At 44.5% G+C, this 26,861-nt stretch overlaps 1 pseudogene; it reads right to left on the reverse strand.

Annotated features, from left to right (window-relative positions):
• Positions 1–612: 612 nt before the first annotated feature.
• LOC139570118 (monocarboxylate transporter 12-B-like) lies at positions 613–24,271 on the reverse strand (annotated as a pseudogene).
• Between the last annotated feature and the right edge of the window lie 2,590 nt (positions 24,272–26,861).

Below are 26,861 nucleotides of genomic sequence, written 5' to 3' on the forward strand. Positions count from 1 at the left end.
GAAGTGAGTGCTACGGGGCGATAGTCATTTAGCTCAGTTACCTTCGCTTTCTTGGGAACAGGAACATTGGTGGCCCTCTTGAAGCATGTTGGAACAGCAGACTGGGATAAGGATTGATTGAATATGTCCGTAAACACACCAGCCAGCTGGTCTGCGCATGCTCTGAGGACGTGGCTGGGGATGCCGTCTGGGCCGGCAGCCTTGCGAGGGTTAACACATTTAAATGTTTTACTCACGTTGGCTGCAGTGAAGGAGAGCCCGCAGGTTTTGGTATCGGGCCGTGTCAGCGGCACTGTGTTGTGAGCAAGATAAACAAAGAAGTTTTTTAGTTTGTCTGGGAGCAAGATATGGTGGTCCGCGACGGGGGCTGGTTTTCCTTTTGTAGTCCGCGATTGACTGTAAACCCTGCCACATACCTCTGGTGTCTAAGCCGTTGAATTGCGACGCTACTTTGTCTCTATACTGACACTTAACTTGTTTGGTTGCCTTGCGGAGGGAATAGCTACACTGTTTGTATTCGGTCATGTTTCCGGTCACCTTGCCCTGATTAAAAGCAATGGTTCGTGCTTTCAGTTTTGCGCAAATGCTGCCATATATATACAGTACAAGTCAAAAGTTTGAGCACACCTGCTCATTCAAGGGTTTTTCTTTATTTTTTACTATTTTCTACATTGTAGAATAATAGTGAAGACATCAAAACTATGAAATAACACATATGGAATCATGTAGTGACCAAGAAAGTGTTAAACAAATCAAAATATATTTTATATTTGAGATTCTTCAAAGTACCCACCCTTTGCCTTGATGACAGCTTCCTTAGTTACATTTAAATTGGCAGTCATGTCAACCCTGAAAGAGAAAGGCACATAAAAGGTGCAATAACATCACAGGCATGATAGAGAGATTATTTTAAGTCCATATTTTGGCTAAAGTTTATCTGGTTACAGCAGAATTATTTACTTTCCATTTAGTGTCCATTTAGCATCTGAGGAAAGTAATTCCCAATTCTGAACTATCACGCTAGATTATGTGTACCAATTGATGACCGTTTCTCATAATCTTCAATGTACTTTGGTATTCTAACAAAACAAATGCATAATTACATAAAAGCGTCCAATGTTAAGAATTTGCTGTGTTGACTGAAGGGTTCACATCTTTACTTAAGGCTGTGTAGAAGTCTGATCGGCAAGGCTCCTGTTTGGGGTCTGTGTTTTTATTTTTGTTTCTGTGCTTTTGGGTCCTGCGACAGTGGCGTATCCCCGTCACCGTGCTGATGACCAGGGAGCTGGAGATGAGGGCAAAGCCACTGAGGAAGAAGGTGGCCGTATAGGTGCCTGTGGTGTCAACCAGCCAGCCTGCAGAGGGAGGAGGAGGAGGAAGGAGGTATGAACATTCACTTTGGCTTTCACTTGATGGGTGGAAGAAAAAAACGCATGTCTTGTGGACTTCCTGACTAATGCATGTGTTAATACATTCATAATTAATCATTTTATTCAGTAAAAGTACACTGGTGGGTAATTTAACAAACTATTGCTGCACTTAATGTAACATTTGTGCATCCATGAAACAAAATTTTCAAAGTAACGTCACGTGAACATTTGCAACTTTTGTCATTAATTGACCAATCAAGCATTGATGGTGTATTGTTCATACCAAGATACACCCTTGACAAAACATTATCATCCAAAGGTAAACTTTTGCAACAAAAGATGGTGTACTCTTCAGGCCAGTTTCCCAGACACAGATGGAAGTTCTCCATTGAAATAGATAGTCCAGGAATAGGTTTAGTCAGCAACTACAAATCATTTCAGAATCAAGACTGAATAATTGGGTCACTTTAGAATTACATAAGGTTACTGTAAGTGAGATTGTTTTCTGTTGAATTAGTTCAAAGAGACCAGCAGGCTTGCTCTACTTGATCAGAGGAAGTATATGGGCGGTCCAGAAAAAAGTTAAATGTCTACTAATTGTTTACAACTTGCAAATGTGGTCTTGTACCACTAAACGCTTTCATAAAGACCACTTTTGCGATCAGCAAACAACGTGGAGACATTTACCGCTATCTCTTTTGTACACCTCCTGTTCTACGATTGGTTAGTACTTACCTCCTATTGGAGGGCTGAGCAGGTAAGGGATGGCATGTAGGAAGTAGACAATCCCTAGGGCGGAGGAGAGGTTATGTGTCCCCACAATGTATGAGGGCAACGTAGGCGCCATCAAAGTACCCATAAAACACAGAGAAAGGCACCAGCAGGGCGAACGTCCGCAGGAGAGGGATGAAGAGGCAGCACAGTCCCTCCATGCCCACTGCTATCATGTAGCACACATTACGATACTTCTTCAGGCACCTGGGGGTGAGAAAAACAGTGGACACAATCAGTCTAAAAACACAGATTTTTCATGTTGACCATCTGAACGATTGGCGGCTTAACATCCAATAGCTTGTCAGAGGAAACCAGCTTTATCTTCAAGATACAATTGGGTAACAGCTCCATTTCGTTAGAGTAAAACTGGGTGACAAACAGTTCACTAAAAGGTGAGATTACAAGAAACGACTGAAAACTCTACATGTGACTGTTAAACACTCTGAATATGAATCTTTACTGGATAAGAAAAGCCTGGACCCATATCTATGTTAATGCTTAGCTTCTGATTTTCACACAAAGACCTAAAGAAAGAGACAACGCAACAAATTAAGGTACATTTTGAATCTGTCTTCCGTTCCTAATAAAGGTACGTTTTGAACCTGTCTTCCGGTCCTAATAAAGGTATGTTTTGAACCTGTCTTCCAGTCCGAATAAAGGTATGTTTTGAACCTGTCTTCCGGTCCTAATAAAGGTATGTTTTGAACCTGTCTTCCAGTCCGAATAAAGGTATGTTTTGAACCTGTCTTCCAGTCCGAATAAAGGTACGTTTTGAACCTGTCTTCCGGTCCTAATAAAGTTATGTTTTGAACCTGTCTTCCAGTCCGAATAAAGGTACGTTTTGAACCTGTCTTCCAGTCCGAATAAAGGTGTGTTTTGAACCTGTCTTCCGGTCCTAATAAAGGTATGTTTTAAACCTGTCTTCCAGTCCGAATAAAGGTATGTTTTGAACCTGTCTTCCAGTCCGAATAAAGGTATGTTTTGAACCTGTCTTCCAGTCCGAATAAAGGTACGTTTTAAACCTGTCTTCCAGTCCGAATAAAGGTATGTTTTAAACCTGTCTTCAGGTCCTAATAAAGGTATGTTTTAAACCTGTCTTCCGGTCCTAATAAAGGTATGTTTTGAACCTGTCTTCCGGTCTGAATAAAGGTACGTTTTGAACCTGTCTTCCAGTCTGAATAAAGGTATGTTTTGAACCTGTCTTCCAGTCTGAATAAAGGTACGTTTTAAACCTGTCTTCCAGTCTGAATAAAGGTACGTTTTGAACCTGTCTTCTGGTCTGAATAAAGGTATGTTTTGAACCTGTCTTCCGGTCTGAATAAAGGTATGTTTTGAACCTGTCTTCCGGTCCTAATAAAGGTATGTTTTAAACCTGTCTTCTGGTCCTAATAAAGGTATGTTTTAAACCTGTCTTCCGGTCCTAATAAAGGTATGTTTTGAACCTGTCTTCCGGTCCTAATAAAGGTATGTTTTGAACCTGTCTTCCGGTCCTAATAAAGGTACGTTTTGAACCTGTCTTCTGGTCCTAATAAAGGTATGTTTTGAACCTGTCTTCTGGTCCTAATAAAGGTATGTTTTGAACCTGTCTTCTGGGCCGAATAAAGGTACGTTTTAAACCTGTCTTCTGGTCCTAATAAAGTTATGTTTTAAACCTGTCTTCCGGTCCTAATAAAGTTATGTTTTAAACCTGTCTTCTGGTCCTAATAAAGTTATGTTTTGAACCTGTCTTCCGGTCCTAATAAAGGTACGTTTTAAACCTGTCTTCTGGTCCTAATAAAGTTATGTTTTAAACCTGTCTTCCGGTCCTAATAAAGTTATGTTTTAAACCTGTCTTCTGGTCCTAATAAAGTTATGTTTTGAACCTGTCTTCCAGTCTGAATAAAGGTACGTTTTGAACCTGTCTTCCAGTCCGAATAAAGGTACGTTTTGAACCTGTCTTCCAGTCCGAATAAAGGAAGGCCGGCCTATTAAAGAGCAAAGGTGACTGAGGCACTATATATGGAATGAAAATACCTATATTGTGTTGGCATACTCAATGGAACAACATCTTTAAAACTTTGGCTTACCTCCTGTCTACGAGCCAGCCGAAGGTGATGTTCCCCACGATGTCAATGACCCCCAGGATGGACATGAGGAAGGCGGCCTGGTGGTGGCTCACACCCACGTCCAGTGCATACGGAACCAGGTAGACGAAAGGCAGGCTGCAGCCACTGGCTAGGAACAAGAAGCTCATTGCCAGCATCAGGAAGTCAGGCATGAGCAGGAAGCAGTACTCCTGTATGGACTGGAAGCAGAAGCAGCGGTGGCTGTTGTTGTTGTTGTTGTTGATCGCCAGTGATTCCTCTAACATGCTTACCACCGGAGCTTTCACCCCATATCCACACTCAGTGTCCAACGGGACTGGACCATGAGCCTCCTCTTCTTCTTTCAGAGTGATAGGGCGCAGTAATGCCCCACAAACACACAGGTTGGCAACGACACCCCCTAGGATGAGCAGGGCCCCACGCCATGAGTAGTGCTCTATGAGCATCTGGACGACAGGGGCCAGGATGAAGGTCCCGATGCCACTGCCTGACATGGCGATCCCGTACGCCAGGGCTTTCCTCTCACAGAAATATGAGCCCACCATGGCTATGGCAGGGGTGTAGCAGAGGGCAAATCCAATACCTGTAAATCGAAAGACAATAAGGTTTTTATTTTATTTTTATGAGACATACTAGGGCATCCCTTTTGTCCCTGAATTACATGATTTGCATGATTTATAGGGGCCCTAATGATAATAATAATAATAATAATAATACATTGGATTTAAGCACTTTAAAGGGGACAGCACTGAGCTAGCCTGCAACGTCACTTCCTGGATTAACTCAAACTGCGCTTATTGTGTCCACATAAACCTCCTACATGAGACGCCATCTCAACCAACTTCCTTGGCTTCAAATGCGCTATTGAGTCTTCTCATAGGAATGAAGTTTGGAACCACCAAGACTCTTCCTAGAGCTGGCCACCCGGCCAAACTTTTGGAGTTTGCCAAAAGGCACCTAAAGGACTCTCAGACCATGAGAAACAAGATTCTCTGGTCTGATGAAATCAAGATTGAACTCTTTGGCCTTAATGCCAAGCTTCACGTCTGAAGGAAACCAGGCACCGCTCATCACCTGGCCAATACCATCCCTATGGTGAAGTATGGTGGTGGCAGCATCATGCTGTTTTTCAGTGGCAGGGACTGGGAGACTAGTCAGGATCAAGGGAAAGATGAACGGAGCAAAGAACAGAGAGATCCTAGATGAAAACCTGCTCCAGAGCGCCCAGGACCTGAGACTGGGTCGAAGGTTCACCTTCCAACAGGACAAAGACCCTAAGCACACAGCGAAGACAATGCAGGACTGGCTTCGGGACAAGTCTCTGAATGTCCTTGAGTGACCCAGCCAGAGCCCAGATGAACATCTCTGGAGAGACCTGAAAATAGCTGTGCAGCGACATTCCCCATCCAACCTGACAGAGCTTGAGAGGATCTGCAGAGAGGAATGGGAGAAACTCCCCAAATACAAGTGTGCCAAGCTTGTGGTGTCATACCTAAGAACACCTGAGGCTGTAATCGTGCCAAAGGTGCTTCAACAAAGTACTGAGTAAAGGATCTGAATACTTATGTTAATGTGATATTTCAGTTTTTTTTTAATGATACATTTGCACAAAAAAAACACACTACATTTTTTTTGGCTTTGTCATTATGGGGTATTGTGTGTAGACTGATGAGGGGAAAAAACTATTTAATACATTTTAGAATAAGGCTGTACCATGGAAAACCTCAAGGGGTCTGAATACTTTCCGAATGCACTCCCCAAATACAAGTGGGGGGCGACCCACCTGTGAGGACCCCCAGGGTGAGGTACAGGTACTCCAGGCTGGTAGCGAAAGAGCTGAGGACCAGGCCGATGGAGGACAGAAAGCCACCAAGGATCACAGCGATGCGGCACGACAGACGGTTCCCAATGAAGCTGCCTAGCGGAGCTGTCAATCACAACAAAGTACACATGTTAATATGGGATTGTCTGCTGCACTACAGTAGTACAGTCAGTGCTCGTGAGAGGGGATGGCTTGGTGGTTCTGAGGTACCGGAACACATGAGAAAAAAAATGCCATAGGCAAAGAGCTTTGATCTGGTCGGACAATTCAAGCCCGACCCTACCAGGGCCCTACATAAAACATATTTTATGAGACCCTACCAGGGCCCTACATAAAACATATTTTATGAGCCCAAGCCTAAATTACAAAACATGATTGTGGCGTAATGTTTGTACAATATATTGCCCTACCGCATATTACGCACCGCAACAAAACATAAAAGCACACCGATTTAAGAGGTCTTTGGGAAATATTGGTCTAGGCTACTGAAACAAACTCTATCAGGCCTATCATCGTTGACTGTGGACTGCATTATTATGCATATACTGTATGGGTTGGTTAGGGTAGACTCTATCGACAATATTGATGTTCCCGAACAGATTTCAGTTGGTTTTAAATGTGGTGGCTTAAATGGGCTACTGTCTGTTTTTATCAAACCGCAGATGCGTTCGCGTCTGCGCTCTATAGGCCATCATTCTACCGCCAACAACGTGCCATATATTCAACCGCAAATAATGTTGCATACCAGAACAATCCTATAAGAAAAAAAGACAACTAAAAGGCATATTAAATCATTTTAGATACATGTTAAAGTGTTGTCTATCAGAGCAGAGAAAATGATAGGCTACAGATGCACGTTCTCTTTCTGTTTCACCACAGCAACTGTAACCTAGTCTACAAGGTTGTGGAAGCCTAAACCAAGTCCCGGCTGCCCTAATCAATTCTCAGAATATCATGCTCGGGCTGAAACTCTGTGTTTTCACATTTATGTTTTTTGGGGGGCAGTAAGATAACTAATGAGGTTTAGTCATGGATTTAGCTCTGAACGCTCTTATTCAAATTGTTACATTGCAAACTGTGAATATAATGTTTCATACCACTAGAGTTACTGGATCCCGAGCACATAGTTTCCGGAACACAGTCTTACAAAACTCAGTACAGTATGTTCTTAGTTGTTTTACCTCTGCCAAAGACAGGTGTATCATGAATGATTTGTGGTTGGTGTACAATGCCAAGTACATCTTGTACTCTGATTTGACAAATATGATGAGTAATGTGCTGAGTAAAAATCAGCAGGGGAAAAATACTCATCCAGGTTGATAACTGAAAAGCTTATGTGTCATAGCGCAGGGGGTAATATGAGGACTTTTAACACAGCTCCCACACCTCGACATGAACAAACACATGCAGATACAGGAACAGAGAGAGTAACACCAATTCAGCAAAAAGTTCAGCTCCAAAAAAGATACCCCACTGCTAGTTTCAACACATATTAAATAGTTGCAAGTTAACATTTACTGAAATGTGTGTCACTTTGGACCATTGATACTGTGAGTTAATACAAGACCATGAGAGGGGTTTGTGATCCGCAGCAGTCCTCTGTGACCTATGCTGACTGGCCTTGGCATACGCCTGCTTAAACATGTTACCTAAGTCAGTCTTGATAAAGGCTGATACGAGTCAGCATAAAGGTCTATTTTTACATGCCTTTACCGTCTCTATCATAGTGTCACATTTCACTGGGTGCAAGCAAAATAAACAAACTCCATATGTGTTGGGATCATAGTGTTGTAACACTGTTTTGGTATTTCAAGATGTTCCCTGTGTGTTGTTAACATTGTTCTCTCAAGAGCTAAATCGACAGGGAAAGAAGCAACCTCCTCTCTCTGTCTACTTTAGTCAGACAAGGGATTGTCAGTACTTTGTTCTTAAATACTACTGCACTAATGTGTACAAACTAACAAGAAACAATCCTATGCCTTCAACCAAAAAGGTTTTTAAAGGGCAATCAACATGTCCAAAAGATCCAAGAAACATTTCCATGGTGGAGATGAGAGAAAGCTGTGTATCCTGGAGAGTTGGGTGAGACTAACTAAAAGAGCCAAAACATCACTACTTTCCTACGTAAGAGGGGTTAAACATCCCAATCTAGAAGAAGCAGCTAAAACTGACCGATGGGTTGGCTGAGTTACACACTGCCTGTCAGCAGCTTGTGACTTTATCAACTGAAGCATACTGTAACTTTGCTGTGTGATTATAAAAAGCACATTTACATGACATTGTCTTCAGTCTTATATCTGTACTATTTCTCCTGTCTTATCCAATGTCCTGTGTGAATTTTAAGTATGCTCTCTCTAATTCTCTCTCTTTTTCTCCTTCTCTCTCTCTCTTTTTTTTCTCTCTCTCTCTCTCTCTCTCTTTCTCTCGGAGGACCTGAGCCCTAGGACCATGCCTCAGGATTACCTGGCCTGATGACTCCTTGCTGTCCACAGTACACCTGGCCGTACTGCTGCTCCAGTTTCAACTGTTCTGCCTGCGGCTGTGGAACCCTGACTTGTTCACCGGACATGCTACCTTGTCCCAGATCTGCTGTTTTCAACTCTCTAGAAACAGCAGGAGCGGTAGAGATACTCTGAGTGATCGGCTATGAAAAGCCAACTGACATTTACTCCTGAGGTGCTGACCTGTTGCACCCTCTACAACCACTGTGATTATTATTATTTGACCCTGTTGGTCATCTATGAACATTTGAACATCTTGGCCATGTTCTGTTATAAACTCCACCCGGCACAGCCAGAAGAGGACTGGCCACCCCTCATAACCTGGTTCCTCTCTAGGTTTCTTCCTAGGTTCCAGCCTTTCTAGGGAGTTTTTCCTAGCCACCGTGCTTCTACGACTGCATTGCTTGCTCTTTGGGGTTTTAGGCTGGGTTTCTGTACAGCACTTTGTGACATCAGCTAATAAAAGAAGGGCTTTATAAATACATTTGATTGATTGATCATGTGTCCTAATTGGAAGTGAAATGATGCACCAAATATCACACCTAGTTGTTTTAGTTGTCAAACTGAGTTAACTTCTCCTTAGTCCTTCAACAGCTTTTATGTTTACATCCAATGAACCAAATTAATTTTATCACTACCCTGGGCATTGAGCAACCTGTCTAGACCACGCGCTGCAAGTCAATGCCAGGCCCAGCGTGAAACCAGATCACTGTTGCTGAAGCAGCACTTGACTGAGGGCCATGATGACTTACCACACAGCATAGTGGTGCAGTCCACCAGACTGTGGATCCAGGCTGTCCCTGAATAGTCCGCTCCAAAGTGCATCTGAAACTCCACAAAGAAGATGGAGATGCATCTGGAACAGAAGAAAAGGCTCAAGATGAAGCAAAATCATGACAAATAACAACCATCTTGCACATTTCAAATAGGTATATTTTTCCTAGTGGTTTGTTTTGACACAAATTTGACACGCTACAATGGTGCACACACACACACAGCACATGTTCTCAGAACACACTGAGGTTTCTTCAATTATGTAATTACTCTTCTCCAGCTAGACATGGTGATGACCTGAGTGGTCAGAGGGAGTGATGCAATTGTAATGAATTGTGTAATCATGGAGCTGAGGGGAGAGCTGTAAAAAGCCTGGGACGTGTGGGAAGAACGCCTGCTTGGGGGTTAATGAGCCACAAGCTCCTCCGTCCGAGTCTGCAGCAAGGCTGCACCTGTACAAACTGTACAGGACTAGCACCATGCAGACGATATGGGACAAATCACTCAGTGTGAATGTGACGGCCATCTGATCTTCACGTCCTCTCCAGCACTGGCCAGAGTACGCACATGGGGGTCCTAACACACGGCAGGCCTCTGTCAGCCTGCTGTTTCCTCACACGCGCACACACAAAAACATGTACGCACGCTGTCTGATACAGCTGTTTTAGGGGTTTAAACTCCCTCACTAGACCTAAAAGAACCTCAGGATCACTGATGCATATCGAGAAAGTGAGGAGTTCACTGCCTAGATTTATTACATTAGGTTACTTTCAAACCCTTGGTGGAATTTCCCCCATTCCTTCCAATTCTGACCAATTACTACTTTAAATTATCTCTGGCAGAGTCACAACGTGCAATAGGGTAAAGGCTCAAGGTGACGATCTGAGCAGGCAAAATCAGTTTACAAATTATTGAATAATGTTGGAGGGACAAACATGCTCTTCCTTGTTTGATTGTTTTCTAATTCTATTCTACACAAAGGATTGCATGATGGAAATGTGAGACTATAATCTCCTTCTTTATCCCTCACCCAACAGGCAACCTGACTGAACTCGTTTTTTCAGTAATGCAATTCATTAAACCCCATTTAACCCTTGGCCTATAATGGTCGCGCTCCCGAGGAAATCCAATTAACATAATACAAAATGTCCCCAACAAAATCCGTCTGTTTAACTAGAGATATGTGTATTTTTGCTGCATCTCAATCCACTGCATCTGCCAATATTGCCCTTCAGCATCTGCAATTAAAGGTGGCAGAGCTAGAGTGTGTTTTTCAGTCCATGAGACATCCCGAAAATCAGTCTTCTCATTCTTATATCTCTCAGATGATATAAGACAGACAGTTCAGAACAAACTTCCATGTAGTGAATCTGTTATTCAATGGGTTTATATTGGTTAATAGCAGAAATGCCAAATTCAATGTTTCATTCAATCATTTTTGTATATATATTTTTTTATACCTTAAGGGGTTTTAAAATTCAATATCAAATAGCTAAATGATCTTAGGTATGACCATCTTAAAATAATTCCATATGTTAGCTTAGAACCCTCCTCCTCCAGCTTAGACAGGGCTTAGACTCTAGAGGGTACACTCGGTAACAAAACTTGAAACATTGTGAAACCTTGAAAAACTACATTTTAGAGGAAATGTTCAAACACAACCATCCTCAGTCAGGGTTTGTAGTGCTTCACTGTAGTCCTATACTGAAGACCTGCTACTGACCTGCAGGTTGTTTACCAGGCACCCAGTGTAACCTGAACTGGAGAGTGGAATGGCAAAAGATACCTCTTGTCACTTTAGTAAGTCTTGTTCTCATGTCATACTGAGTCCAAGTTGCACTATATATAGAGTTGACCTACAGTACCAGTCAAACGTTTGGACACACCTACTCATTCAAGGGTTTTCCTTATTTTAACTTGTTTCTATTATTATAGAATAATAGAGAAAACATCAAAACTATGAAATAACACGTATGGAATCATGAAGTAACCAAGAAAGTGTTAAACAAATCAAAATATATTTTATATTTGAGATTCTTCAAAGTAGCCACCCTTTGCCTTTAACAGGCACACCTGTTAATTGAAATACATTCCAGGTGACTACCTCATGAAGCTGGTTGAGAGAATGTCAAGAGTATGCAAAGCTTTTATCAAGGCAAAGGGTGGCTACTTTGAAGAATCTCAAATATAACATATATTTTGATTTGTTTAACACTTTTTTGGTTACTACATGATTCCATATGGTTTGATGTCTTCACTATCATTGCAGAAATGTAGAAAAACCTTTGAATAAGTAGGTGTGTCAAAACGTTTGACTGGTAATGTATTTTACATACACTGTTTGGAACCAGTTCAGGGAACAGAACCGAAAACAAAAGTGATCTTTACTGTTTCCGAACAGAACTGTTATTTTAAAAGTATTAGAAATGGTTTATAGCGTTCTTTACGTTACGAGCATTTTTCCCCCAGTCCCACATCATATAAAATAAACATTACATCATATGTAATAACATTTTTATCATACTATAACCGTGCTATTGTTTGAAAATAATTGTATTGAAAAGGATGTACAATGTTTCTGTGTAAGATAATACGGATTTTTGAATACCCTTCACCTCATACACTAAATACATAGCCCACCATTATAGAGTGGATGGATAGCCTGCATCAAGTTTGAGTCACACCCTGATCTGTTTCACCTGTCTTTGTGATTGTCTCCACCCCCCTCCAGGTGTCGCCCATATTCCCCATTATCCCCTGTGTATTTATACCTGTGTTCTCTTTTTGTTTGTTGCCGTTCGTCTTGTTTGTTCAAGTCAACCAGCGTTTTGTGTCTCAGCTCCTGCTTTTTTCAGTCTCTCTTTTCTCGCCCTCCTGGTTTTGATCCTCGCATGTTCTGACTCCGAGCCCACCTGCCTGACCACTCTGCCTGCACCTGATCCTGATCCTGCCTGTCGACCTGTACCTTTGCCCCCCTCTGGATTACCGACCTCTGCCTTACCCTGACCCTGAGCCTGCCTGCCGCACGATACCTTTGCCCCACCTCTGGTTTACCTTGTCCTGTCTATTGCCTGCCCCTGTTGCAATATTAAACCATTGTTTATTCGACGCGGTCTGCATCTGGGTCTTACCTTCATACCTGAGAGTACGAACTGGCCATGACTGACCCAGCAGACCCGGACCAGTTGCGCAACGCCATCTCCTCCCAAGGAGCCTCCATTGGTAGGCATGAGGAATTGCTTAGTGGGCTGATGGAGGGGGTCCAAACGTTGGCTGAGCACCATGACCGGACACCGGAGCAGAAGGCAGACGTTTTACGTGTCTGATTGTGTTTTTTTGTTCATTTATCTGCGTTGTTTGTAACTCATTTTTTTTGTATTTTTGCACATAATGTACCTTCTCTTATGGCCGAAAATAACTTCTAGACATCAGGACTGCGATTACTCACCACGGACTAGCAGAATCCTTTTTCTTCTTTCACGACTCTGACGAGTCCGAGGATATACGGCTCCCTTGGGAACAGGCCCCAACCCCAGTGATCTGCGTGAAGAGGATGCGGAGAAAGATAGGCCGGAAGGCAGGCTGCCTTCTGAGGAGTAGGAGGTGATCGAATAAACCTCCACTCTCCTCAATTCTGCTCGCAAACATGCAATCTTTGGACAATAAAATGGATGAGTTATTAGGAAGATTAAACTACCAATGGGACGTTAAAAACGGTAACATCTTATGCTTCACGGAGTCGTGGCTGAACAATAACAATATCAACATACAGCTGGCTGGTTATACGATGTACCGGCAGGATAGAACAGAGGCATCTGGTAAGACAAGGGGCAGCGGTCTATGTATTTTTGTAAACAACAGCTGGTGCACGATATATAAGGAAGTCTTGAGCCATTGCTCGCCTGAGGTAGAGTGTCTCATGATAAGCTGCAGACCACATTACCTACCGAGAGAGTTTTCGTCTATATTCTTTGTAGCTGTTTACATCTCACCACAGTCAGAGGCTGGCACCAAGATAGCATTGAATGAGCTGTATTCCGCCATAAGCAAACAAGAAAACGCTCACCCAGAGACGGCGCGCCTAGTAGCCGGAGACTTTAATGCAGGGAAACTTAAATCAGTTTAACCTAATTTCTATCAACATGTTAAATTTGCAACCAGAGGGAAAATTACGCTGGACCACCTATACTCCACACACAGAGATGCATACAAAGCTCTCCCTCACCCTCTATTTGGCAAATCTGACCATAATTATATCCTACTGATTCCTGCTTACAAGCAAAAATTAAAGCAGGAAGCACCAGTGACTAGATCAATAAAAAAGTGGTCAGATGAAGCAGATGCTAAGCTACAGGACTGTTTTGCTAGCACAGACTGGAATATGTTCCGGGATTCCTCCAATGGCATTGAGGAGTACACCACATCTGTCATTGACTTGATCAATAAGTGCATTGATGACGTCGTCCCCACAGTGACCGTACATACATACCCCAACCAGAAACCATGGATTACAGGCAGCATCCTCACTGAGCTAAAGGCTAGAGCTGCCGCTTTCAAGGAGCAGGACTCTAAACCTTATAAGCTTATAAGAAATCCCGCTATGCCCTCCGACGAACCATCAAACAGGCATAGCGTCAATATAGGACTAAGATCGAGTTGTACTACACCGGCTCTGACGCTCGTCGGATGTGGCAGGGCCTGAAAACCATTACAGACTACAAAGGGAAGCACAGCCGAGAACTGCCCAGTGACACGAGCCTACCGGACGAGCTAAACTACTTCTATGCTCGCTTCGAGGCAAATAACACAGCACCAGCTGTACAGGAAGACCTTTAGAAACGTCAACATTCACAAGGCTGCAGGGTCAGACGGATTACCAGGACGTGTACTGCGAGCATGCGCTGACCAACTAGCAAGTGTCTTCGCTGACATTTTCAACCTCTCCCTGTTCGAGTCTGTAATACCAACATGTTTTAAGCAGACCACCATAGTGCCTGTGCCCAAGAACACTAAGGTAACCTGCCTAAATGAATACAGACCTGTAGCACTCACATCTGTAGCCATGAAGTGCTTTGAAATGCTGGTCATGGCTCACATCAACACGATCATCCCAGAAGCCCTAGACCCACTCCAATTTGCATACCGCCCCAACAGATCCACAGATGATGCAGTCTCTATTGCACTCCACACTGCCCTTTCCCACCTGGACTGAACAAACACCTATGTGAGAATGCTCTTCATTGACTACAGCTCAGCGTTCAACACAATAGTGCCCTCAAAGCTCAAAAATAAGCTAAGGACCCTGGTACTCAACACCTCCCTCTGCAACTGGATCCTGGACTTCCTGACGGGCCGCCCCCAGGTAGTAAGGGTAGGTAACAACACATCCGCCACGCTGATCCTCAACACAGGGGCCCCTCAGGGGTGCGTGCTTAGTCCCCTCCTGTATGCCCTGTTCACTCATGACAGCACGGCCAGGCACGACTCCCAACACCATCATTCAATTTGCCGATGACACAACAGTAGTAGGCCTGATCACCGACAACAAAGAGACAGCCTATAGGGAGGAGGTCAGAGACCTGGCCGTGTGTATTGCCAGGACAACAACCTCTCCCTCAACGTGATCAAGACAAAGGAGATGATTGTGATTACAGGAAAAGGATGACCGAGCACACCTCCATTCTCATCGATGGGGCTGTAGTGGAGCAGGTTGAGAGCTTCAAGTTCCTTGGTGTCCACATCACCAACAAACTAACATGGTCCGAACACACCATGACAGGTGTGAAGTGGGCACGACAAAACCTATTCCACATCAGGAGACTGAAAAGATTTGGCATGGGTCCTCAGATCCTCAAAACGTTCTCCAGCTGCAACATCGAGAGCATCCTGACTGGTTGCATCACTGCCTGGCATGGCAACTGCTCGGCCTCCGACCGCAAGGCACTACAGAGGGTAGTGCGAACGGCCCAGTACATCTCTGGGGCCAAGCTTCCTGTCATTCAGGACCTCTATACCAGGCGGTGTCAGAGGAAGGCCCTGAAAATTGTCAAAGACTCCAGCCACCCCAGTCATAGACTGTTCTCTCTGTTACCACATGGCAAGCGGTACCGGAGAGCCAAGTCTAGGTCCAAGAGGCTTCTAAACAGCTCCTACCCCCAAGCCATAAGACTCCTGAACATCTTGTGAAATGGCTACCCAGACTATTCACATTGCCCCTCTCATCTATGCATAGTCACTTTAATTAACTCTATCTACATGTACATACTACCTCAGCTAACCGGTGCCCCCGCACATTGACTCTGTACCGGCACCCCCTGGATATATTGTTATTTTTTACTGCTCCTCTTTAATTACTTGTTACTTTATCTCTTATTCTTATCCATATTTTTTAAACTGCACTGTCGGTTAGGGGTAAGTAAGCATTTCACTGTAAGGTCTACACCTGCTGTATTCGGTGCATGTGACTAATACAATTTGATTTGATTTGGACATGCTGCTGGAGCAATTCCGCGGGTCGTCTGGGGGGCAGCCTACCACACTTCATACCCCTCAGCAACTCGGCAGATAGCAGTGCCGTCCCACTGGCCACTTCACCTTCCCGGGATCCGGAATGCTTTAATGGAGAGCCGAGCACGTGTCGGGCGTTTATAGCTCAGTGTACCCTCATTTTCAAGCTTCAGCCCTCCTCCTTCCCCTCTGATCACTCCAAAATAGCCTACCTCATCACGCTGATGTCTGGAAGGGCTCTCACCTGGGCTACCGCTGTATGGGAACAGCAGCCGGCCATATGCGCGAGCATGGAGGGGTTCATGGGAGAGGTGAGGAAGGACTTTGATGCCTCGGTCTCCGAGAGAGAAGCTGCCCGGAAGCTAATCCAGCTCCGGTAGGATTCCCACACTGTGGCCGACTATGCGGTGGATTTCCGTACGTAGGCAGCGAAGAGTACGTGGAACCCGGAAGCACTATTCGACATGTTCCTGCATGGCGTCTCAGAGGATGTTAAGGACAAGCTTGCAGCTCGGGAGTTACCCACAGATTTTGACTCCCTCATCGCTTTGACCATTCGCATCGATGGGCGATTGCGGGAACGACGGATGGAGAGGAAATTCGATTTCACTCTCTCCTCCGAGTCATCCTGGAAGACCTCGACGGTCCCGTGGCCGAGAGCACCCGAGATTTCCCGACCGTCCTCAAGAGTCACCGAGGAGGGCCGAGGCACTGTTTCCTGAGCCCATGCAACTAGGCAGAGCTGGGCTGTCGCCAGTGGAATGGCAACACTGGATCAGCACAAGGAGCTGTCTGTATTGCAGGACTTTTGGACATTTTGTGTCCTCGTGTCCAGTCAAAGACCAGGCTCACCGGTAGGAGTGAGTACTCTGGTGGGCCATATGGGGAACTTTTCTGCTTCCCTTACTCACACCCCTTTTCATGCCATTCTGCTGTGGGGAAACCAGTCCAAATTTCTCCGTGTCCTCATTGACTCTGAGGCCGATGAGAGCTTTTTGGACACCACACTGGCTTCCGAGCTGAACATCCCCACTCAGCCCCTCTGCATCCCCTTGGATGTTAGAGCGTTGGACGGGCACTCTTTAGGTCAGGTCACCTATAACACCACTCCCATCAACCTACGTGTGTCAGGGAATCACAGCAAGACCATTCAGTTCCTGCTCATCAAGTCCCCCCAGATCCCGTGGTTTTGGGATTCTCCTGGCTCCAGCTATACAACCTACTCATCAACTGGTCTACGGGTGCCATCATGGGCTGCCAAACCCATTGTCTGAAGTTGGCGCTACCTGCCCCGGGACATCTTCCTGGGTCCTCGGAGGTAGTTCCAGGTCTTTCTTCCGTTCCCGCGGAGTACCAGGATCTCCGGGAGGTGTTCAGCAAGTCCCGGGCTACTTCCCGTCCACCACACCGCCCCTATGACTGGGGGATTGACCTTCTCCCTAACACCACACCGCCCCGGGGGCGTCTGTACTCGCTGTCGGGACCTGAAACCAAGGCTATTGAGGACTACATTGGGGACTCCCTAGCTACTGGATTTATCCATCCCTTCTCCTCTCCAGCTGGCGCAGGGTTCTTCTATGTGGAGAAGAAGGACAAGACCCTGCGCCCATGCATTGATTACCGGGGACTCAATGACATCACTGTAAAGAACTGTTATCCGCTACCACTTATTTCTTCGGCCTTTGAGCCGCTCCAGGGGGCCACTGTGTTCTCCAAACTGGATCTACGTAACACCTACCACCTGGTGTGGATACGAGAGCGGGACAAGTAGATGACCACTTTCAACACGGCCAGCGGCCACTACGAATATCTGGTCATGCCCGTTGGCCTCACCAACGCCCCTGCCGTGTTCCAGGTTCTGGTGAATGATGTTCTCCGCGACATGCTGAACAGGTTCCTCTTCGTCTACATTGATGACATACTTGTCTTCTCCCGCTCCCCCGAAGAACACGTGCTCCATGTCTGGCAGGTTCTCCAGCGCCTTCTGGTGAAACAGTTGTTTGTTAAGGCGGAAGGTGCGAGTTCCATGGCTCCACCATTCCCTTTCTGGGCTACATCATCTCTGCTGGGAGCGCCACGAGAAGGTGAAAGCGATGGTGGATTGGCCTCAGCCTACGTCCAGTGTGCATCTGCAATGCTTCCTGGGGTTCACCAACTTTTATCACTGCTTTATCCGGGGTTACAGAGCCCTGGCCTCCCCCTGCCCTCACCTCTACCAAGGTTCCGTTCACGTGGTCTACGGCCGCGGACTGGGCGTTCCGGGACCTTAAACACCGCTTCAACACGGCTCCGGTCCTGCTTCATCCAGACCCTTTCCCATCAGTTAGTGGTGGATGCCGACGCTTCGGATGTCGGAGTGGGGGCTGTTCTGTCTCAACGTTCTACCCTGGAACTTAAGCTGCATCCCTGCACCTTCTTTTCCCACTGCCTCACCTGCACGGAGATGAATTACGATGTTTGGACCAACCACAAAAACTCCAGGCAGGCGAGATGGGCCGTGCTGTTTTCCCGGTTCAACTTTTCCATCTCCTACCGGCCGGGGTCCAGGAACGTCAAGCTGGATGCCCTGTCTCGCCGCTATAACCCCACGGCTACCACCCCGGAGCCCGAGACCATCCTTCCCTCCTCGTGCCTGGTGATGGCACTCAGCTGGGGTATTGGGAAACAGGTTCGGGAAGCGCAGCGGTCCCAGCCGAACCCTGGAGGAGGCCCAGATAACCGGATGTTCGTGCCTGATGCTCTCCACTCCGCGGTCCTGAAGTGGGCCCATTCCTCCAGGCTTGCCTGCCACCCGGGCTCCCGGCGGACGCTTTTGGTGGCCTACCATGTTTCCGGACGTCACCGCCTTTGTCACCACCTGCATGGTCTGTGCACGGAACAAGACCCCTCGACAAGCTCCCTGGTCTCACATCTCCCTGGACTTTGTCACAGGTCTCCCCCCGTCTGATGGCACATCACCATCCTGACCGTGGTGGATCGCTTTTCCAAGGCCATCCACTTCATTCCTCTCTCCATGTTACCTCTGCCAAGGAGACGGCCCAGGACATGGTGCGGCACATCTTCCGGATCCATGGACATGGTCTCCGACCGCAGCCCTCAGTTCTCATCCCGGTTCTGGAAGGCGTTCTGCACCCTCATTGGGTCGTTGGCCAGCCTGTCCTCCGGGGTCCACCCCCAGTCTAACGGCCAGTCGGAGCGAGCCAACCAGGACCTCGAGACCACCCTGAGCTGCCTGGTGTCCACCAAACCCCACCACCTGGAGCCAGCAGCTGGTGTGGGTGGAACACGCCCGCAACACCCTTCCCTGGTCTGCCACGGGCATATCATAATTTGAGTGTTCCCTGGGGTATCAGCCTCCGCTCTTCCCTGAGCAAGAAGAGGAGGTCGGCATACCTTCTGCCCAGATGTTTGTCCGCCACTGTCGTCATGCCTGGAGGAGAGCCCGGTCGGCCCTCCTCAAGACCACCTCCAGGTATAGACAACAAGCGGATCGCCATCGGATCCCCGGTATCGTCTCGGGCAGAAGGTAAGGCTATCCATCCGGGATTTGCTCCTCCGGGTGGAATCCCGCAAACTCTCCCCCCGGTTTATCGGCCCGTTCCCCATCTCCAAGATCATTAGCCCCTCTGCTGTTCATCTTCTGTTGCCCCGTACCCTTTGTGTACATCCCACATTTCATATGTTCAGAGTCAAACCCATGTCTCACAGCCCTTTGTCTCCCGTTTCCAGGTCCAACCTTCTCCCCCATCTCATCGACGGCCAACCGGCTTACACGGTGAGGCGTCTCCTGAAGGTTCGTCATCAGGGCTGGGGGTTCCAGTATCTTGTTGACCTGGAGGGTTATGGCCCGAAAGAGAGGTGCTGGGTCCCCGCCAGGGACATCCTGGACACAGGCCTCATTGCGGATTTTCAGCGCTACACCCCGGTCATCCAGGTATGTGCCCAGGTAGGACCCCAGGTGGTGGTACTGTCACACCCTGATCTGTTTCACCTGTCTTTGTGATTGTCCCCACCCCCCTCCAGGTGTCGCCCATCTTCCCCATTATCCCCTGTGTATTTATACCTGTGTTCTCTGTTTGTCTGTTGCCAGTTTGTCTTGTGTGTTCAAGTCAACCAGCGTTTTGTGTCTCAGCTCCTGCTTTTTTCAGTCTCTCTTTTCTCGCCCTCCTGATTTTGACCCTTGCCTGTCCTGATTCAGAGCCCATCTGCCTGACCACTCTGCCTGCCCCTGATCCTGCCTGCCGACCTGTACCCCCCTCTGGATTACCGACCTCTGCTTTACCCTGACCCTGCCTGCCGTCCGGTACCGTTGCCCCACCTCTGGTTTACTGACCCCTACCTGCCTGCCTTGTCCTGTCTATTTCCTGCCCCTGTTGGAATATTAAACTATTGATTATTCAACATGGTCTGCATCTGCATCTTACCTTCATACCTGATAGTATGGTTAAGTTTTGTTTGATATTATAACGTGCCCCACAAACTTAACTGTACTCAAACACGTAAAAAAATAAGCTAATAGTCTGATTTGATGGGACGCCCACTTATACTGTAAAATAAACACACAGGTTTATCATTCCACAGTTCTCAGAGTTGTGTCAGGACCAAGCCAGGGGAACTCCATGACCCTCTCTTCCTGCCAGACTTACCTGGTGACGGCACGTGTGCAGACAGTGACCAAGAAGCAGCCGGCCACAATCATCCAGCCCCAGCCCCCATCAGGAGAGGGGACCGCTGGCCTCTTTTTCCCCTGAGCCATAGCCACAGCATGAACCATGCTCAGATCCTTTTTCGGTTCCCTCTGTTTTTCTCCTGTTCTCAGTCAAGACCCAGGGACACCTCGCAGACAGACAGCCTCACACAGTCACACCCAGCATGGGATTGCACTGGTTGTTGAAGAGGCTGTTCAGTTCACTTCAGTTACACTGTTGTAGAACACAGGGAGAAGCACATATACTAGCTAAGACTCTATGAATAGGTCAAAAGGCGGCTCGGAATCATTAACAGGCATCAACAAAAACACCTCAGACATCTTCTCTGGGTCTGGGTCTGAAACGTGTCCAGCCCATTCAGCATTTGTTGAGGACTCAGCCTACAAACAAGACGAGTCACTGTTGATGTGCATGTTGAAATACTTTACTCCCCCAGCCCAAGCAGAACAGTGAGGTGACAGGTTTATTGACATAGGAGTCCATGAGAGGATGTGTTTACTGCCAGGGTGTCAGGGATAACTCGGGGCGATTACAATATTAACTTCAGACCCTAGCTGCCTTCTGCTATTGTGACCTCTCTGAGCTCGTGGCATGTGCTGCTCTAAAACACTTCCTATAGAAACACATCTCTTCAGCTTTGGTTCCATTAGGAACTTGACTTGGCTACCCTCCATTAGTTTAACAGCAATTCTCTGAAATGTACTTAAGCATGTAGCAACAAACGACAATCATGTTTTGATTGATGAATGTCAGTTAATGTCAATACGTAAAGGAAAAATCCACTCAAATTATATTTCGGTTGTTTTGTTTTTTTGTTTTTTTTTGGTCACCAATCACATGATGCAAAATGCTTCATCATCACTTTGCATCTTGAGAATTCTATATCTTGAAAACTGGACTGCTGACATGCAAAACATTTTGCGACTGTATCAACAATGTAATAATGAAAAAAATACCAGTGGTATTTTCCTTTAATTAAATCAGAATTTCAGTCTGATACCAAACACACTATATCTATGATATCTTTGTATGGAAACTAAATAAATAACTTTTTAAACTAAGAATGTGGAGGATATAAAGTTGCATCATTTTTTGACTCCATAAAGGCTAATTGTATAGTTTCATTGTTCCAGCTGCTGAGCCTATGTCAGCCACATGTCTGGTTCCAAACTGGACTAAGGGGTAAACGTAAGATATTAAATGTAAGTATGCTATGTGACATTTCGTATAGTATGTATTAATTTGTGGATATCCATCATCCATTTTGTATGATATGTTACAAATTACAATTAATATTATAGTACGTTAGGAATTGTAATTCGTACAATATGTTATGAATTGAAATTCATAAAATATGTTACAATTTGCAAAATGTATGATATGTTACACATTACAATTTGTTGAGGCTAACGTTAGCTAGGTGGCTAATGCTAACGTTAGCTAGGTGTCTAACGTTAGCTAGGCCAGATATTAGGGTTAGGGGTTAAGGTTAGTGTTAGGAGTTAGGTTAAAGGGTTAATGTTAGTGGAAGGTTTAGCTAATATGGTAAGTAGTTGAAAAGTAGCTCAAAAGTAGTAAGTAATTCCAAAGTTGTTAATTAGCTAAAATGCTGAAGTTGTCCATGATGAGATTCGAGTACACAATCTTTGAGTTGCCAGACGTTCGCATGATACCAAACGTAATATATCATACTAATTTGAGTATCTCAGAATTACGTTTACCATGTTACATCTAGTCTATGAGACCAGGCTGCTGGTTCACCAAGACCACCTCTACATTATTGCACAGCAGAGATTAAAATCCGATATCCCTTTGAGTTCATTAAATCCCAACTATAACTAGATCTTACATAGCCTACTGTGGAGAAACTGTCCATCTAAATTTAGCTGATTTGATAAAAAAATACGATAATTTCATGCCTTGTTTGTTTATCATTGTTTTGTTGACCTTAAGACATGTAGTCAGCAAAGTTTTGAGTAGGATATCAAGTTCAGGAGATGTCTGAACATTCAATATTGCGCTTGAAATGTATACGTGAATACACACTACCGGTCAAAAGTTTTAGAACACCTTCTCATTTAAGGGTTTTTCTTTCTTTTTTTACTATTTTCTACATTGTAGAATAAAAGTGAAGACATCAACACTATGAAATAACACATAGAATCATGTAGTAACCAAAAAAGTGTTAAACAAATCAAAATATATTTTATATTTGAGATTCTTCAAATAGCCACCCTTTGCCTTGATGACAGCTTTGCACACTCTTGGCATTCTCTCAACCAACTTCAACAGGAATGTGTTTCCAACAGTCTTGAAGGAGTTCCCACATATGGTGAGCACTTGTTGGCTGCTTTTCCCTCACTCTGCGGTCCAACTCATCCCAAACCATCCCAATTTGGTTGAGGTCGGGGGATTGTGGAGGCCAGGTCATTTGATGCAGCACTTCATCACAATCCTTCCTGGACTCTCAAGTGGCACGGCAGTCTAAGGCACTGCATCTCAGTGCTCAGTACCAAGAGTGTGCAAAGCTGTCATCAAGGCAAAGGGTGGCTATTTGAAGAACTACAAATATAACATTTATTTTGATTTGTTTTACACTTTTTTGGTTAGTACATAATTCCATACGTGTTATTTCATAGTTGTGATGTCTTCACTATTATTCTACAATGTAGAAAATAGTAATAACATTTTAAAAACCTTGAATGAGTAAGCGTTCTAAAACCTTTGACCGGTAGTGTATGTTATCCAACAATATGTTTGAGACTCGTATAATTAAGGCTGCAGAAAATATAATATCACACAAGGACATCTAGCACAATATAGACAAAATATGACAATATGGCAATGGATAGGTCACAGAGGGCTGACATTCTATGGTGGATCACGCGGCTGAAATGTCGACAATTTGGACTGGGTCCGTAATGAAATATCCCCCTAAAAAAAGTTGCTACTTTTACGTCTCTTGAATTACATGCACCTTCTTTTGAAAACCAGTTAGCCTTACATCTGCAAGTTAAATGAGTGTAGAAATGTTCGCCACATTTCTTCATGACGAGATGCAACAGTTGTGAAAAACGTGGAGAGGGGAAACGTGTAAAACACACTGACCCATGTAGTTCCTTTCTCTTTTTGTTATTTGTGTTATCTTAAAGACTGCAATAATCTACAGTTTATATAATACAACACTTGTGAATCAGTAAGCATGCAACGGTTCAGCAGAATCAACCATTTTGGAGACTGTTACATTTTGTTCTGATAGAATACGTTTCGTTCTCATCATCATCAGTGAAAGCTCCAATAGGCTACTTGAACATCAAAGGCTCTTGGCTGCGTCGCTACAAATGTTTGAAAAACAATCAATGGGAATTAATACACACAGTAAAAAGCTTCGAAAAAATATATATTTTTAAACATAATTTCCCCCACAGTTTCTAAGATTCAGCAATAATAAGCTTCTTACCTTTAAGTCACACACATCCAGCTGTTGTTCAGTTGCATAGTTCGGTCAAGTCGTTTGCAGCTCCCTGTTCATTAATCAAAACGTACACAGTATCTGTTCTGTGCCATTAAGTGACCTCACAATCCACTACAGAACCTTTGATCCTGCATGTATTCTGGCATCAAAAACGTTTAGGGATAAGTGAAAAGTCTGCGCAGATGGGGGGGTGTGCAGGCTTGGGACAGACCCCAGACTCATGTGCGCGAACAGGAGGAACTTGTTAACCTCCACCCTGGCTGGATGCCCCCCTCCTCCTGCACTCCTCTCAACACGTGAGAATAAATTATGCAGTTATACTCTCTAAACACCATGTCCACAACGCTTGGTAAACCAAATGTAAGTGGTGATGAATATCCGACTGTACATCGATGAATACCGGATACTGTAAGATCAATAGTTTACTGGTGATCATTTCATATGTCAAATTCAATAGCACTGCACTGTGTGTACATGATACTCAAATTTTCCCTTTACCCATCATGAGGTTGCTTCAACCTAGCCTACAAATTAAAGTTTATAATGTAGGTGCACATGTCAAGAGACAAGTTGGAGTGATCAAGGTGACAGCAGTAACACATTCAATACCGCCTTGCACACTCTTGCCTGCATCTAGCTGATCTGGGGTGTAATCATTAGTCCAAACAGTTGCAAAATGTTCCATTTTGAGGAGAGTTTCTATTGGACAAATTCAGATAGGTCTATCCCGGATTCGTTCCTTTTGCTTCCGTTTAAGAAAAAAAAATCAACTGAATCGGCGGAATGAATACACCCCTGATCACCCACACACACAGTTTACTTTCATAGCAGCCACATGCAAACAGCATCATCACTTTGCTCCTTGTATAATTCCTCCTCTCACCTTTTGCATTTGCTTGTGTACTTCAATGCACAATACAACAACTGTCTGTGACCAGGCAAAAACACCTCTAAAAGCTAAACCTTTATACCATAACCGCTAACTGCTACACATAGCCTACATCATTATCACCATATTAGCTAATATCATAGTAAACATAGCTACTAGAAATCTCTCTTGGAGTTTACCACTCACCACATTGTATGCACTGCATTGCTAGCTAACTGGAGTTTATGCTTTCAGAAATAGATTCATTCTCAGATCCTTTGATTGGGTGGACAACATCTCAGTTCATGCTGCAAGAGCTCTGATAGATTGGAGGACATCCTCCGGAAGTTGTCATAATTACTGTGTAAGTCTATGGAAGGGGGTGAGAACCATGAGCCTCCTAGGTTATGCATTGAAGTCAATGTGACCAGAGGAGGATGGAAACTAGCTGTCCTCCAGCTACACCATGGTGCCTCCCCAGAGAGTGCAGTTGAGGATACTGTAGTCCTTCATTGCAAAACAGTGTGTTTTAGTATATTGTTTGGTGACATATGTATATATTTAGTATATTTTTATTTAAAAAGGATTACTTTTTAAATATTTTTCTAGTTTAATTTGCATGAAATTCACTGAGTAGGATGGTCCTCCTCTGCGGAGCCTTCACTGGTGTTGACGTATTTAAAGTTATTATGTATTGAACTGGGAATAATTTCAAAGGAATTGGTTCTGTTTTCTCCAGGTGTAACAATATTCAGTAAGACCACTTTATCGCTAACACTACTCAGTCAACATTTAAACTTTTGAATAATTTTATTTGCTTGTTCCTATAGAGCTCTTATTTGAATTTAATACAGCCACCGCTCACATTTTGTAAGGCCTGCGAGTTAACATTATGTACAAGCAACCGGTATGGTTATATCCTCCTAATATGTCTTTAGGAACATTAATGGTTAGATTTATTTCGAAATCATGTGAATAAATTACGCCATTTTATATACATCATTTTGTGGAACAGAATAATCTCCTTAAATGAAAACAAACAATAAGGGCTCATATTGATTTACATTTTGCATAATTCAAACATTATTTTTTCCAGATGTTTTCTTTAATCAACAGAGCCACAATACGTATGTAACGTGAAATCATAGGAGGAGTGTCTTTACCAATGTAGGCTATCTGCATGGTATGTCAAGATGGATTGCAAAACAGATAGGGGACAGACGAGGACAGATACATTCTCTAAATACTCATAGCTGAAACAGAGTTAACCCGTTCAAATTTCCATTCACAAACAACCCCACATACTGTATAACACCTTAATTCGTCTTTGTACTTGTTACAAACAATAAGATAGCACATTCCTTAGCCCCCAAATTCCTGAAGGGAGGGGGCTGTAATAGTCATGTTTTGACATATTGGAAAAAATGAAAGGAAACGTTCTTCTTTTAGTAAATACTTTATTACACAATGGGTGTGCAAATGCTCAACAAAAAAAGGTTTCAAGGAGCTCTCAGGCACATGCAGACCTCTCCAACACAAAAACACACACCTGCATACACGTGCGCACACACAGGCTTGGGAAGGTTACTTTCTAGTTACTAGTTACCCAAACTCAGTAACGGTATCTGATTACTTTCAGGTACTTTTGGATTACTTTCCCCTTAGTAGGCATTAGAAGAAGACAAAAAGGATCCATCAAAAGCATTTGGTGTGTTATTATAGTGGTCTCTGACTTGTGGTCAGACTCACTCAGGTGGAGCAAACTTAAACTAAACTTTTTTTTTTTGCAAAACTCCTTTCTGAATTTAAAAGTAATCCAAGAAGTAATCATCCAGTTTCTCAAAAGTATCTGTAATCTGATTACAATATTTTTGCTGGTAACGTAACTGATTACAGTGACAGATTTGTTTGTAATCAGATTACATGTAACTGATTGCATGTAATCAGTTACTCCCCAACCCTGCAGGCGCACGCACA

Source organism: Salvelinus alpinus, chromosome 3 (assembly GCF_045679555.1).
Source record: "Salvelinus alpinus chromosome 3, SLU_Salpinus.1, whole genome shotgun sequence".
Lineage (NCBI taxonomy): Eukaryota > Metazoa > Chordata > Actinopteri > Salmoniformes > Salmonidae > Salvelinus > Salvelinus alpinus.